This window comes from Python bivittatus, unplaced genomic scaffold (assembly GCF_059951505.1).
Source record: "Python bivittatus isolate LINGU-HERP-01145 unplaced genomic scaffold, Pbiv_v1 ctg000020_np1212, whole genome shotgun sequence".
Classification (NCBI taxonomy): Eukaryota; Metazoa; Chordata; class Lepidosauria; order Squamata; family Pythonidae; genus Python; species Python bivittatus.
In genome coordinates this window covers 109156130-109172347 of record NW_028277030.1, presented here as the reverse complement: position 1 = coordinate 109172347, position 16218 = coordinate 109156130, and the positions used below count along the sequence as shown (strand labels likewise).

General features: G+C 39.8%; 1 pseudogene across 1 annotated transcript; it reads left to right on the top strand.

Moving 5' to 3' along the window:
• Positions 1-1094: 1094 nt before the first annotated feature.
• On the top strand, positions 1095-11386 carry LOC103060551 (mitochondrial amidoxime reducing component 2-like; annotated as a pseudogene). The gene is made up of 7 exons (XR_015797174.1): positions 1095-1825; positions 3811-3981; positions 5564-5726; positions 8544-8684; positions 8963-9024; positions 9137-9208; positions 10012-11386. The product of XR_015797174.1 is annotated as a mitochondrial amidoxime reducing component 2-like (transcript).
• The last annotated feature ends 4832 nt before the right edge of the window (positions 11387-16218 follow it).

The following is a 16218-nucleotide window of genomic DNA, read 5'->3' as shown; positions in this document are numbered from 1 at the left end:
CAACCACTGTAAATACATGTTGATTCCCAAGTGCCTGAATTTCGATCACGTGACCACAGGGACACTGTGACAATTCTAAGTGCGAGGACTGGTTGTCACTTTTTTTCAGCGCCATCATAACTTTGAATGGTTGTAAGTCGAGGACTACCTGTATCAGTCAGTTCTGGCGCATTAGAGCTAAGCATGCTGTTAAGTGCAACAAACCCATTTTATTTCAAGCATGCTCACATTATTCTATGGAAGCTGGGATTTTGAGACTATTTTGCAAGGCAACTTATTGTTGGCCCATCCCCCACAACTAGTGTACTAAGGATACAACATTTTTTCTAAGTTTTGTTAACTTTTAGCATATCACTTTCAATACATTTTTCCTAATACTGATTTGGAATCTATTTTCCAGTAATTTGTTTGTGAATGAGGGTTACCAGACTTCTGGCAAAAGGAGGATATGTCCTCATTTTTGTCCTTGTGTCCTCTGTTTGGCAGGCGTAATCTTAAAATCAAATATTGTCTGGCTTTTTGAGCATCTTGTTTCTTTATTTTGGACTGTTTTTGCAACAGTAGTCATTCAAAAATTTGTGTATTGGTACCTTGTAAATTGTCTGCTTTTTCTCTTGTCCATCAACAGACTTGACAGCCTACATTTATGTTGTTTCCTGATTCCAGCAATTGACTTCAATCCAGCCCCTTCAAATCTATGATCACTGTAGCCTGTAGATCACATGACTTATATGTTTCTGTGGTGAAAATTGAAAAACACATTGTCATAGATTCTATATTATTCCTAGCATATGTTCTTGAAAATTAAGATTTGTTGGAAAAATATTGCAACTGAAAAAGTAGTCTTTCTGATGCTGGAAAAAGTAATTCCACATACATGTAGGCCTATGTCCATTTTTTGTAGTTTTTCACTGTAATTTTTGTCACAGACACCAAGAAAGTTAAACAGTGTGTCCTCCTTCCCTCCCCCCCCCCCATTTGTCCTTCCTTCCAATTGACTCTGATTTTGAACCTTCCCATCTTCACTGTGAGACACCCCTTCAGGTAACCAGAGAACTGTCATCCCCCCCACCCTGCCCCATGTGGTGCTTTTGTCAAGGGTGGATACATTCCCAGTTTCCTTAGTCTCCTGCTAAATTTAGTCTCCAGTGCCTGATCCTCCTCCTCTGCCCATCTAATGTGTCCAAAGCTTTCTTAAAGGACAGTCTACCCAAAGTGTATTGCTGTCTCCGACCAACACGTTGGGCTTGTTCTGTTTTGTTCACTTGTTTTTCTCTCTGCCTGGAACTGGGGGGCCATCTGCCTAGGAGGGGCAGAGGTTGCAAGGCTGGGTCTGCCCTGGGTGTCCGATCGAGGAGCGCAGCCCTGCAGGGACGGCCAGGGCGAAGTTCTTCCCTTCTAGCCGGGGAGCGAAACGGTTTGGGGAATGAAGCGAAGCGAGCCCCTCCTTTCCCGCCTTCCACTGCTATTCCCGAAAGAAGGAGGGTCAACGGCCGCGCTGCAAAAGTCACCGACGGCAGCCACCTCCGGCTCGTTTCTCTCTCGCGGACGCCGCCATGGCTGGCTCCGCTGGCTTTTTCCTCTTCTCTGGGCTGCCGCTGCTTCAGGCGCTGTTCGCCTGGCTTTGCACCGTCGCCGCTCTCCTCTTCGGGGTCGCGGTGGCCTGGCGTTGGCAGCGGGGTCGTCGAAGCCGTCGGCTGCGGCTGAAACAGGTGGGGACGGTGGCTGATCTCTTCATCTACCCGGTCAAATCCTGCCGGGGAGTGGCTGTGAAGCGAGCCGAGATGACCACGCTGGGCCTTCGGAGCGGGAAGCTGCGAGACCGGTAAGCTGGCCGCGGGAGATGCAACGCACTGATGAGAACGGGCGCCTTCGGGGCGCGGACTCTCTTCCGCGGCTCCGACTGGGGCGCGTTGCTCTTTGGAACCTCACCACGGTCCGCTTCTTTCAGGATTGTTCTTTGGGGCTGGGGTTAATCAGCCCCCGACTCCGCTAGCCCTGCCCCCTTGAGGATCCCCAGCAAACCTCGGAGGGACTGTTCAGAACAGCTTGCTTGTTTATCCACGTTTACAGGGGCGGTGTTGTGCAGGCTAAGCACATGTGGTGCAATCGCAAATCAATAAAATCCACCCGTCCCGTCCCCCGTTATCATCAAGTTCAGTCCTTCGTAGGTGATCACCACCACTCCGAGGGACGGAGGGTGTAGTTCAAAAAAGCAGAAGTAACATAGTAGAACAGTCTTCTTGCTGGACCGAGAATATGGGAGGAATAGCCTAACACGGTGTTTTTCAAACTTAGCAACTTTAAGATGGGTGGATTTCAACTCCCAAAATTCCCCAGCCAGCTGGGGAATTATGGTAGTTGAAGTCCACCCATTTTAAAGTTGCCAGGTTTGAAAAACACTGACCTAACACTTCTGGAGGGCAGCAGGTTGGAAAAAGAAACAACTGGAGGGAGAATGCAGCAGTGCCAAAGTAACAGAGAAACTAAAAAGTCTTGGGGCTGCCTGAGAGTGGACAGGAAGATGCCACATTTGGCTGCAGGAGAAGCAAATGCAGAAGGAGGTCAGTATGAAAGGGGCTCACTTGTTATTGAAGACTGCTTTACTCTTTTTGTATGCCACAGTATAAAAATAAATAGTAAACACATGGCAAAAAAAAAAAAAAAGACAATTGCGCTAGGAAATGGGTATTTGGAAGAAACCCTGATGATCTGATTGCTGTTTTAAGGATCTTGGAAGTTCTTTCTATTACAGTGAAAACCATTCCCTCTTTTACTTTCTTGCCCCTGATTTCTAGAGGGATGCCCTGCTCCTCTTTAGAAGGAATTCCAGATTGCACTGGCCAGTAGGATATTGCTCCTCCCTTTCAATAGGAAGAGTATCTTGCCTGCCCATTATCTCTCTCTTAACCATGTTCTGTTGCCTAGTTTGTTATGGAAATGCTAGCAGCAAAACCCAACACTGAGAATCTAACTTTTACCGTGCCTTCTGCATATAGTATTAGATTAAGTAAGGTAGCCAAAACATTGCTTCGGGAGTTTTTTCCCAACACCTTTACAAGCAGTGGCTATTGGAAGCATCTGCATTTTTTCCTATATATTCAAGTAATGTATTCTCCGTGTGTTTCGGTTTCTCTGAGGTGCATCTCTGTTTGTGTGCACTGGAAAGCACAGGATGGGCTGCATATGCCCTGGTTAGAGTGATGTGACCAGCTTGGAATAGAGCCGCATTTTTACCTACTATCCAACTGCCTCTCTTGGAATTTTTCCTGGAATGTTTTCCTACACAGCCTGTAGTGCATCTCGCCGTTTTGAACTTTTTTTTAGCCAGCTTCTCCCACCATACCACATTTGGTCCCGTTTTGTTCAGTTTATGGATACTTATTCTGCTAGTAGGCAGATACATGAAAAGCCCCAGAACTGGCAAAATTCCATTCCAATATTCTGTTGGATTAGAAAGAGTCCATTATATTGAGAAAAAAAACAAAAACAGAAACAAACAAACCCAATCCTAAAACTCCTGGAAAAAGTGTCAAAATTCCCTGAGGCCATAGTCTCTTCTTTTTCTTTTCTACTGTATGTAGTAGTGCCTCATTAGCAATGTTTACATTAGATTTGTTGTTTTAATTCCTTGTCTAGAGCGGTGTTTCTCAACCTCAGCTACTTTAACATATATGGACTTCAACTCCCAGAATTCCCCAGCCAAGTCCCAGCATAGTGCTGAGTCTAGCTGATTTCAAAGGCTGCAATATATTTTTGTTATTAGCATGATAGATAGATGTTTTTAAACAAATGCTCTTTCTTATGTAGGTGTTGGACTGTGATAAAAGATGGTCATATGGTATCTGCTAAGAAAATCCCTCGCATAGTTCTAATAACTGTATCCTGTGAAGATGACTATTTAATCCTGAATGCCCCAGGAATGAAGACCCTGCAAATTCCTATTGAACTCCCAAGAACAAATTCAATCTGGAATTGCACGTATTAAAGAATTTTATTTTTCCTTGCTTCCTGGAAAACAAGCTTTTCAATTTTATTCTGATGTTCCTTGCATTTATTTATTTCTATATACCTCCCCAATCACTCTTGGATGGAGCATGATAAGCAAAAATGGGGGGAAAATGGAAGAATGCAAAGAACACAGTATAAAAACAGTGGTTGCCCAGCAACCATACTATGGGCCCAAGGCCAGCTGGAATAAAAGCCTTTCAGGCCTTTCTAAATGAAATGGACAACTGAATCTGGGGGGAGGGTACAATATTCCAGAGTGTGGGGACTACAATCTTTGGGATGTTGGTCCTGGTATTTTTGTTTTGTCCCTCTAGAGCCTATAATTTTGTTGTAGTCTGCTGAATAATAGAGGTACAGTATTCCGCTATTGTTCAGTGGAAAATGGGAGAAGGAGGCAGATAGGTAGATAGATGTAACCCTTTTTTTTAGGATTGACACATAAAAACACCTCCCCTCAAAATAACCCCTGGCCACCCAACCCCAGAAATGGAATCCAGTCCCATCTGCTTGGTGACATCATTTTGTCATTACTTGCTCACTGCAGCCCTCATTAATCTCTCAGTTTTTTAAAGTGCATCCTCCAGGCACTAATGGTTAAATGCCAAAAAGTGTCCAAAAGGGAAAAAAAAAACCCCTATATTTAAATATTATACAAAAAATAATGTATTATGTTTTATATTGAATGTAGTTCAGCAAGCTACTAAATAAATTCTACCGCTATGACAAATACTTTATACTTATCATTAATAATCTATTATCTTCAATGAATTCTATTTATTGTTACATCAATATATTTGATAAAATTTCTGCCCTTAATTGCTCCAGTACTAAATACCTGCAGTACAATGCTTTTGAAGTGTTCCTTCTTCCTTTTCCAATTTATACTTTTATTCATACAATTAATTTCCACATTCTCCCTATCCCAATACATTGAAGAGTTTGTGTTAGCATATAAATACTCATTAACTCATATTGTCTTGTTTTATTTCATATTAGTCTGCCTAAGTCACTTTCGAATGTTACTCCTAATTTGCAGCTGTTAATATGATTATAGATACAATCTGGAGTTCCTTTAATACGATTTAGGTATATTACATTACATAACCCATGAATCTAGAGAGGGGCATATTAACCCATTTGGAAAAACCGTCTACAGTTTTTATTCCCTGAAACCTGATCCCATTTATTCTGGTATGAACCCAGAGGTAAAAAAATTATGTCTATCTCAGATATTCATTAATACTAATTTCTTTCAGTAAGTGTCTTTATACTTTTACTTGATCATAAAGTAGTCTGAATGTGGATTTCTTTCTATCCCTTTTTTCCTGTTGATTTAGGTAGCTATTAAACTAGAATTCCAGTGGCATGTATGTGATAGATTTGTGGGGCAATCTTAGGTCCTCATGGCTGGCATGGTAGTTCAACTGCTTTATATGCAGGCAAAATACAGAAAGTGAAAGCAGGGCAGCACTTCAAATGCTGAAACATCAATAACTGTATTAAGTGTCTAGCTTCCAAGCAATTGCAAAAAATGTCTCTTATGGTCTTTTAGACGATATGGAATCTAAGCTCAAGGCAGGGACTGTGGAGATGAAGCAGCTGAATGGATCACTACTTTCCTGAACATAGAGCCTTGTCGGTTGGTTCATTATGAAGCAAATATGGTGACAAGGAAGCCAAGAGGTTACTTGCCTGCTTTTCTACCAACAGATGAGGTTAGAAGACAGTTTCCCTCAAAAATATATTTTTAATATTTGCATTGGTTTTGAACTTCCTAATTTTCTGTATCAAAGAATACTTCTATGGTAATGGCTGAAATGCCTCAGTATCTTCTTTATCTTCATCTTCTTTTCTCCTCCTCCTCCTCCACCTTTCCTCCAGTAATTCGAGGTTACTCACATAGGGATCTTCTGTGAGACAGGCTGGGTTGACAATGAATGGCTCAGTCATCCAGTAAGCTTCTGAGACTGGATCTCCCCAGTTCTGTCCTAATCCCTATATTATATGGTATGCTTAGAATTATGTTCCAATGAAATCAATATGAGGTATGTTTAGCTAAATGTATTGGGGTTATTAAATAGTATGGAAATTTCAGTGTATTCTGTCAACTTCCAGGAAATGTATAAGAATGCTGTGGAATGATTAGGGATTGTGATTGTTCTTGGTCCTCAAATACATGTGGTCTGGAATTCCCAAACATGTCCCATGGTCAAAGATAGTGAGAACTGTGGTCTGAAAACATTTGGAAGGCTACAGCGTACTCACCAGTGGTCTAGATTACATATCCAATTGGAATAAGCCTACATTTAAAATAAAAAGATGAATCATTTCATGTGATGGACTGGAATGGAGGAAGGGGGGTGAAAACGGTGCTCTCGTCTCCAGAGCAACGCTCTGGAGATAAGTGGAGAAAGCTGGCGCATCCCTAAACATTCCAGAAGAGAGTAGAGAGTTGTGCCTGGGAACTACTGGTCAGTCTGAAAAGATTCTGTAAATAAGCGCTAGCTAATAAACCTTGCTGACTGAACCTACACGGTCTCCAGGAGTTCTTTGGGCTAGACCTGACATTTCATTAAATTAACTGTATTTGTTTAGATAATTTTTGGCCTTCTTTTTTAATGGGCCTTATGGATGACTCTTATTTAGTTCCTTTCCTCATGCAGGTGGTTTGTATCCTGCTTTAATTCAGAAATACATCTTCCTGAACATGGTTTAAAAATGCATGTTGAGAACTGGCCAGGAAATAGCATTAAAAATGAATCCTGACTCTAAAAAATTCCCAGAATCTTATTGGGAATTCATGTTTCTTTCAGTTCGGAATAGGGAAGTTTAAAATGTTACATAAACAAACATTCTGTGCTCAGAACAGCTGCCATGCTGGAGCAGTGTGGCAACAGTAGCTGGGAGGAGAGTGGGAAGAGAAGGATCTGGGAAGATTGTTTGGGGCTGGTGGACCAGTGGAATTGCTGCCTGGAAGCTACTGAGGAGAGAGAAGAGGCAATACCCATCAGGTTTGTCCTACCCACCACATGAAAGCACTTCAGGATCCCAATGGAATCCCTCCAAATTGTGTTTTCTCCAAAATCTGAAGCAAACAAAACATTCTGGGTTTTATTTCTGCTGACCCATACAACTTCTAGAATGACTGTTTGCCCTGGGTTCAGGATAAATCATATGTTCCATTTTATGTACATCTTTCTTTCTGACATTATAGAGAAATATAATTCAATCAAGGAAAATCTTATGTCTGCAGAATTTGCACCATCTCTGTGCCAAAAATCTAATCAAGGCAGGGAAATGGAGCCAACATATGTTCCTCTTCATTGTCCCTGTTTGTTAAGGCTTCTTAACAGGTGTAAATATATCTTTTACCTATTTTCTTCTACACATCTAAATAGAGTAACTCAGGAATTAATTCACTGAATTATCATGCATGTTGCTAAAAGAATAGATTCTAATGTATTTGAATTTTTAATAAGGCTGAAGTGGTTATTTAATGTATAAAGATGAGTCACAGAAATGAAATGATTATTCTTAGTAGTTACTGGAAGAAAAGGCATTGGTTTAATGTAGAATGGCTCACTGGGATTTCATTATAAAGTTGCAAAGTCTTGAGGAACCCATTCATATTCTCACATTATTCCACATTGAACAATGCCCAAAATATGGGATTTTTAAGGTACGTTTTTAACTTATTTGATTACATATGAAAATAAACATGTTTTACTAGTTCAGCCAGCAAGACTGGATAGCAAAGGGACTACATTCATGGTGAAGAATCACTGGTATGAATTGCAACATCGAAAACAGAAGAAAAAAAGGCAGTTTCACATCCTGTTGATTTTAAGCTTATGATTTTCACTTCTATTTTAATTACACCTACAAGTTCGTAACTATGGTTAGAACATATCCTTAGTTATTTGCCTTTGCATCCATATTTTAACTTCTAATAACAAATGGCTCTCGGAATACTACTGTGTATCTTTAAATAGTTTTATTGGTTTTTAAATATTTATTGAGTTATTGTACTGTGTTTTCATTTTAACTCTACACCACCACCTTAGGAATGTGGTGGCATAGAGATAAATAAAATAAAATAAAATAAAATAAAATGTCATTATAGGAGAAAGTCATCATGAGATCTGTCTGGCTTCAGCTTAGTGTGACTCAGCCATTGTGGGTTGCAAGCTATGATTTATGATTTAGCAATTTGTGTGAAACCTGCCAATTAGGATTACAGTATTCAGCAAATCATAATTAAATAAATCATGGCCTAGTGCAATGTATGAACTTTCATAATTATTTAAAAATATGAAATAGATATGTCATGTTTTAATTAAAAGCATTTTCTGAAATTAAACAGTGAGTTTTATTAAATTGCAGTGAGCTCTTCTGAATGAAGAGTATCATACAACTGAAGATTGTATTTTGTTATATCAGGATATGGCAACTGATATTATCTGTTTTGCAGACAAATGCCAATCTTTATGACCACTATCCAGGCCAGACATATTTTGTATTTACTTTTAAAGGTTGCCTATGCTGAAGGCAGTCCAATCTTGCTGATTTCTGAACCTTCCTTGGATGATCTAAATACAAGGCTAGAAAAGAAAGCTTCAGTAACAATCTTCCGGCCGAATATTCTTGTTAAAGGTTGTAGTCATTATGAAGAAGTAAGTATTATGGGTCTATCTTACTGTGTATTTGAATTGCTGCTTTTTTCCACCTACATTCTAATTTATGTTACTGCAGAATATGCCTCAAAAGAATTTTATTGAGATGTTTAACTTATTAATAACTATTAATAGCTTTTTAAATATGATCTTGTGAGTATATTGGTTAAAAAGAAAACTCTGCAGAAATGTTGCTTTAGGACTGACATGTATTATTGGAAAATAGTTAAATAATGCAACTGCAAAGTATCTCATGGGATTCAATTTCTTTGATATAGGATACTTGGGTTGATATATTAATTGGAACTGTGAAGTTGAAAGGAAAAATGTCTTGTCCAAGGTAAGAGAGCAGACTGATGGTCTTTTGATCCCACGCAAAACAAATAATTTCAATTTTTAAGACATCCCTACTATAAAATGAAATTAAAATTTAATAACTTCTATGTCTGTAGGTGCACCTTCACAGCAGTGGATCCAGATACTGGGATCATGGATGAAAAGGAAGTCCTGAAAGCCCTGAAAAGGTAGCAGATAATATATATGAGTGCTCCTTCTCTATATGTTTGGGTGTCTCTGTACTGGCTCAAAATGTCTCATTCAGCATAAAGTAGTAACTTATACACACAAACAATCCAGCACCACAAATATGACAGAAACGCTCTTACTGTCTTAAATGCCTTAGTACCTTAAGCTCTCCTTCCAGTAAACCTAGCTCACACATACAATTTTAGATGGTCAGATTCACATGGTACACATCTAAATCAGTTAATTGATTAAGGTCCAGTTATGCATAGGTCAAATAAATTAGTTTCTTCAAAACAATTCCCCCCCCCCACTTATTATAATATGAAATACTTTTGGACCATTAATTGATACCTCTTAAGGTTTTTTCTTCATTCCCTGTACTGGTTCCTTACCTTCTTCCCTTTCTGATTTCGAATCTGTTATAATTCTGGAACAGCTGAGAAGGCACTTAAATCTCCAATATTTCTAATAATTTATGCAAAATTGTAAATCCAGTTTTATTCTAGAGAAACCAAGTAACTGCTTCAGTTTGTTCTCTCGCTCTGTGCATGCCTGACTTAATTCCATATTATATGGCTGTGACACTAATATATCTTTATAAACCATGACAGATATCTTTATATGAAAACATTCTATTCTAATAAATAATTCTTCTATCATAAAACTGCTGATAAACATTACCTCCAGTACTACAAAATTGGAATTCACTATTCATTTACATCCTGGCATGTACAGGGTCCATTTTATTCCAAAATAATTTCTAACTAATTCTGTTTTTCCATTTATTTTTCTTTGCTTCCAGTTATCGCAAGTGTGATCCTTCTGAACAACATGACTTTAAGTCTAGTCCTCCCTTTGGATGGCTATATGGAGTTGAGGAAACAGGAATACTTGAAGTTGGGGATCCTGTATACAAGATAATTTCATGATGGGAGGCACCTGTGCAGTGGAGTGTAATTTCTCTGCATATAGATTCTGTCCACATTTTCTTAAGATCATTTTTCTTTTCTTCCTAGTTAATTGGATATTTAGTTTGCTAATTCCATTGCAGTCAAGAACATGTGGTCACTAAGAGTTGACATCAGCTTGATGGCACATCATTGTTATCATCATCATCATCGCAGTTGAAACATACAGATATGTCCCTTTATTGCTTTAAGCAAAATTTGAATGAAGGGAAAATTGCATAAATAACAAATAAGAGTTAGGACCTTTCCAATCAGTATTCTTAATGCAATAGATGTGTGGCCATTCACCACAGGCTACATGTCTTACCATGATTGCAGAATATTTAGCTTGTGATAGTGAGAATAAAACTCTTTCCATATTATATAGATAGAATACACTGCTATTTTTAGAAACATGGAGGAAACTGATGCAAAACACAAATTATTTCTGGGATATGCTTGGGTATACTGTATTTCATAAAAAGACTAAATGAAAGTATCTGGCATTTTAACATGTAGCCAAGACAAAAGAAAATCCTCTTCAACATGCTTGGATCACTTATTGCTAACTGACTAATGACTAACCATTTGTCAAAACAAGGATACAGATTTTGAGCTTCCTAGAATTATCAACATCTGTAAAATTGAAAAGAAAATCCTTTACAGGAGGAATTTCCAGTCCTTTTCAGCTGGAGGGCATATGTGGAATTTTAAAAGCATGCAGTGGGCCCTTTAAAAACATAACTCCTATGGGGGCAGGACTTAGTCGTTCACAAAAACTCTTCAGGTGGATGTGTTCAGTCACCAAACATCTATTTTTTAAAAAGGCAATCTGGTGAAGTATCTATTTTTTTCAAGGCAGGTGACTTAAGACGTCTGTTAAAAACTGCAGGGATTATTCAAATATATCATTCAAGGTATAGTTGTAGTGTACCTCTGACGTAGCTGACTTGCAAAATACCACTATCTCAGTGAAATGTATTCTAAGCTTTGACCCACCTCAACATATTTAGTTTAGTTAATTGATTGGGCAAGGTGCAAGGCATTCAAAGCATTTGCCTTTGTGCCAAACTGGCAACATTTTCAGCTTTTTTATTTCTTAGCAGCTAGCAATATTATGGACACAGCAACAATTCAGCATTTTTAGGTGGGAAAAAAAAATCTCCATTTTCCTTGTCTGAAGGATGTCATGTATTACACTTCTAATCTTTCAAAATAAAAAGTCATACACCAACAGCTATCTTTGTCTATAAATATGAGCTCTTTTGCCTCTTTTCCACCAGCAAAGACAGAAAAGAGTAAAAATCAAGCAAAAGAAGATACATACTTCTGTGTCCCTGTGACTAAACTTGTAGCTGTAAAGGCCAGTCATATGGGAATATTACAAACACTACTGCCAGATCAAGCTTTATTGGATTTCATTTTTTTTTAAAAAATGGTAATTTGTTCCAAAAAGTTTTAAAAAACCTAAAGTTAGACATTGAAAAATAAAAAATTAACTGGTTAATTCCTGTGAATTAACTAGTAACTGATAAAAAAGGTGGCCATGGGAATATTTTTGACATTTACAAAACCCTTAAGCAATGCTTCATATATAATTATGCAAAGATATTTTATATTTCAGAAGTGAAAAATACCTTTAATGAATGCAAGAAGTAAATACATTCTAAACACTTTTTACTATGGGTAACACAAGCTCATATTTGTTAAACCTTTGCCCATTAAGAAATATACAACATTTTGCTACCTCCTAAAATGTGGGGCCCTTGGAGTTGGGGCCAGTATGCTCCCCTAAAGCCACCAGTGCTGGAAACCTCAACAGGGATGAAATGCATCTAACTCAAACACTGCAGCATCAGCTGGGGAGCTGCGTTTGATGCCGGGATAGGGAAAGAGGCTTTCATCTCCTGCTAAGTGGATCTGTAAGGACAGCTCTGAGGAGAATGCAGCAATCACAAAACTAGGGCAGATCCACCGCACCCAGTACGGAAACCTTTATATGAACATTATCCTTCATTATTTCAACATGCTTTGTTAGACAAGAGAATCAAGAGTAGTTGCAAAAATATAGTAATATTTAAAACACCCACAATCACACCTGAGTAGTAATTCTGGGAAGCAGAATGATGCTCGACTTCTTGCAGACTTTGGGAGTCGGTAGAAAAGCTTGCTTCAAAAGGGCTTTCCAGAGCTGCCTAGAAACGAAGAGGTGGGTTCCCAGGGAAACATTCGCATACAATACAATAAAGGCATTTACATACAATAAATGCAGGAAGCCAGAAATCGGTGGTAACAGCAGCAGAATTGGGGAAGCTGCGCGGCCCATTGACCTTCTGCGATACGTCGCCTCAACAGCCCCGGGCGTATGGCTCGGAGCCTGGCTGGGGGCCTCGCTCTCGCCTTGCATGACTCGGCGCTTCCGCGGCCGTTTTGACCCCGGGGACCGCTGAGGCCGGGCGCGGGTCCCCAGGCTGGAGAAAACTGGTGCACGTGGAGACTCTCTTCTTCTATCCCCTCAAGTCCTGCCGCGGGTGCTCACTGAGCGCGCCGAGGCGGGCCTCGCGAGCAGACTTGCGCGGCTGGTCTGGAGGGAAGCAGATGGCGGCAGCGCGTGGGGAGCGGGTGGAAAGGCGGCGGCGAAGCCACGACAAGCTCGTTATCTCCCAGAATCGCCAGCCAGCGCGCTGACTGGAAATCCTGGGCGGTGGACTCCCGCCGTGGCTGGAGGGCAGCTGGTAGCTGAAGTTCAGAGTTTAGAGTCTTGCTTTCTCTTCAAAGGCTGAGGAGAAATAAGAGGCGCCCGCTTTCTTATGCTTCTGTACTTGCAGCCCTCTGGAGTTCGACACTTCGTGAACGGAGTAAGCCCTGCAGCTCCCGAACAACTACTAAATGTACGGTAGTACGTAAACTTCCGTGGTTTACAGCCTGCTTCAGATACAGTACTTTGATCCCCAGCCAGATACTCTTGGGGGAGCGCTTCTCTCCTTATAACAATTGTTTGTGGCACCTGAGAACATAACAGATGTCCAGGTTTTCTTGGACTACGATCCACCAGAGGTAGTAACTGGTGGTTGATATTGTATAGGATTACAATGGTAGTCAATTTGAGCTTTGGGCAGTGGTGGGTGGCCCTGTTGCTCTTGCAGAGAGCAGTGGGAGGGAAGTTAAACATAAAAAAAAAAAAATGGCCATTTTTTCTCCCTTTTCCTCTCCCAACTAGTCTGTTGCCAGCAGAACACGAGTTTTCTTGGAGCACTTTCTTGACTGCTCAAAAGGTTCTTTTCATGTACTGTGTTTCTTTTAGCCTCATTTTAGAGCAACCAAGCTTTTCTGTTCGGGGTCCAACTGCTGTTAGGCAAAGTGAGCCTGGAGTGAATAGAGGGGACAGCAGTGCATGCCCAAGCGAGCCATTCCATGTCAGCCTTTTGCTCTCTGATGCAAGGAAGGATGTTGCTCTTCACCAGTGTTAAAGCAAGGTTCAGCTGGTAGAGGTCTCTGGGTGGAATTTCATGAGTGTCCAGTGGGGGTGGTCTATTGTCAGTTGCCTCAGAGAATGAAATAGCTGGAGCCCGATTTGGAGTCGAGCATCTCTCAGTATTCATGATGATGCATTATCTCAAAGTTTAGTAAATGCAACATAATTTGTGCTATCAGGGGGCTGTTAGGAATCCTCAAATAATTCTGTGTCAGCTCTGCTCCCAGTTATAAAGGTTGGAACAACATAGAGCCTTCTGATATCTTTATAAATAGAAATTGCATTGTGAAAATGTTGGTGGCCATTATGTTTAGACATCTCTTTTCTTAGATGTCAAGGGATATGATGGCGCTGGCACCAGGTTTCTCTTCAACCAGAAAGATATATTGCTCCGTCCCTGGGACTTTTTCACGGCTGTGAATTGCATGAAGAACGAAAGCTTTGCGTGCCACAGAACATCTGGGGCTACGCCATCCCAATATTCTGTCACTTCTTTTTAATTTTTCAAAGTTTAAGCATATATAAATAGATTATGTTCTGGAAGGCCTTAAAAGGTTTCTGGGCAAGCTAATGATTTGAGAGAAAGTGGCTGCTGTTGATTTACACAGTACTCTCAGCAATTTTGATTCTGTGGGAGTTATCCCACTTTTCTACCCATCCTAACTGTGATTAATTATGACATTGCAATTCTTCACCAAATAGGCCTTGATCATTCGTGGCATGACTTCTGCCCCTGGCAATTAGGAAATAGATGTATGATTTCCAGTAAGTCCTTTGCTTACTTATTGTGACTTTGATACCAAGGAGTTGGCAACTTTTTTTTCATGGTTAAGGAAAACATGCCTGGTTTAATGCTATTTATCCAGAATGAGCTGGATGACATTTTGTCATGTAATACAGTGGTACCTCGGGTCACGAACTTAATTCGTTCCACGACTCTGGTCCCAAATCAAATTTTCCTATAAGGTTCAATGTAAATAAAGTTAATCCGTTCTGACCCCTACAAATTTGGTCGGCAACCGATTTTGGTTGCGAGCCGAATCAAATTTTCCCATAAGGTTCAATGTAATTATGGTTAATCCGTTCTGAACCATATGTTTTTTTTTTTAAACCACAAAAATATGAAACAAAGTACAGTACAGTACAGTATGAAGAGAGAGAACATTAACCTTGCTTGAGGTGACTTCTGGCGTGGAGGATAGGAAGGCGGGTGGGGAGGCGGTTATTGCTTGGAGGGAGAGTCCCCCTCCCTACAGGAAACCACGACCACATGTCACGGCAGGGAAAATGGCCACGGATCCTGTTCGTCACCCGATGCGAAGTTCGCGAATGGAAGCAAAATTTTGCGATCGGTGCTGTTCGTGAACCAAATTGTTCATGAACAGAAGCGTTCGTGACCTGAGGTACCACTGTACCTGGATAATTGGCTTTATGGATATTGTGTGACTGTGGTGATGAAATGGCCAATTGATTCACTGCCTTTTTGAAATCAGAATCCTATTGACTGGTGCAGGTTGAAACCTAGATGGTATCAAGAAAATGTCAAAAAATTAAAGTGACTTTGAGCTACAGATGAGATTTTATAGTGTAAAATATTAATATTTATTTTAAAAAAACTTCTGCATTCATGAAATGAATTGCTATAGATCATTTTAAAATCCTGTTTTTGATTTTTTAAAAACATGTATGCTGACAGTTGTAGATAGATTTAATTTATACAGGGGGTAATATTGCCACCTTGTGGTGAAGTATGTAAATAAGCATCTTTGGTTCCACATTGAAGTGTCCTAATTTTCAATTAATAGAAATGGACTAGAAATTAATTAATAGAAATAGAATCAAGCATAGGAGCATCTGGGGGAGAGGGGAAGGAAGATGGGAGGTGCTGATTCATTTTGTTAATTCATTTTTGTATTGTAATCAATAAACATGTGGAGACATGGTGCACCTCAGTATCTTCATTGCTTCCGTGAGGTTGAGTTGCATTGCGTCTTTAAGAAGCTTTAAGAATGAGAGTAAAACCATTCACAAGTATTATGTTATTGTGAAAGTACTACAGAATATTTCTTTACAACTTCAGGTGTATGTTGACAGTCGTTGACCCAAATACTGGTATCATAGATAGAAAGGAGTCACTGGAAACTCTAGAAAGGTGAAATGACAACACTTTTTTAACCAGTTCTCTGCCTAAAATAGTGTTAAACAGGTAAATCAGTGTGACGCTGCTTCAGAAACTAAAGCTACAGTTCTTTGCATGCTTACTTAAAAGTATATCTGTTTAAGTCCAAGAGAACTTCCTTCCAAATTCACCCGAATGGAACTGACCTGTGCATTGCCTTTTAAAAGTTACAAAAAAGGCTTGCATATTTCAGAGTAAACTCTATGAATGTCCAGCAGTGCATAAAAATAAAAATCCAGTCAGGATAATGGATGCCTTACTGTATTTCAGTCATCTCTAATGAAACATTTGCAAGAAAACAACCAAGCTCAGAGAACCCCAAGGACTCCACAGTTCAACCCTGAGCTACATATATTCTCTTCTGTTGGAATCATCTCTTCATAGTTCCATCTTTGAAGAACGTTTAAA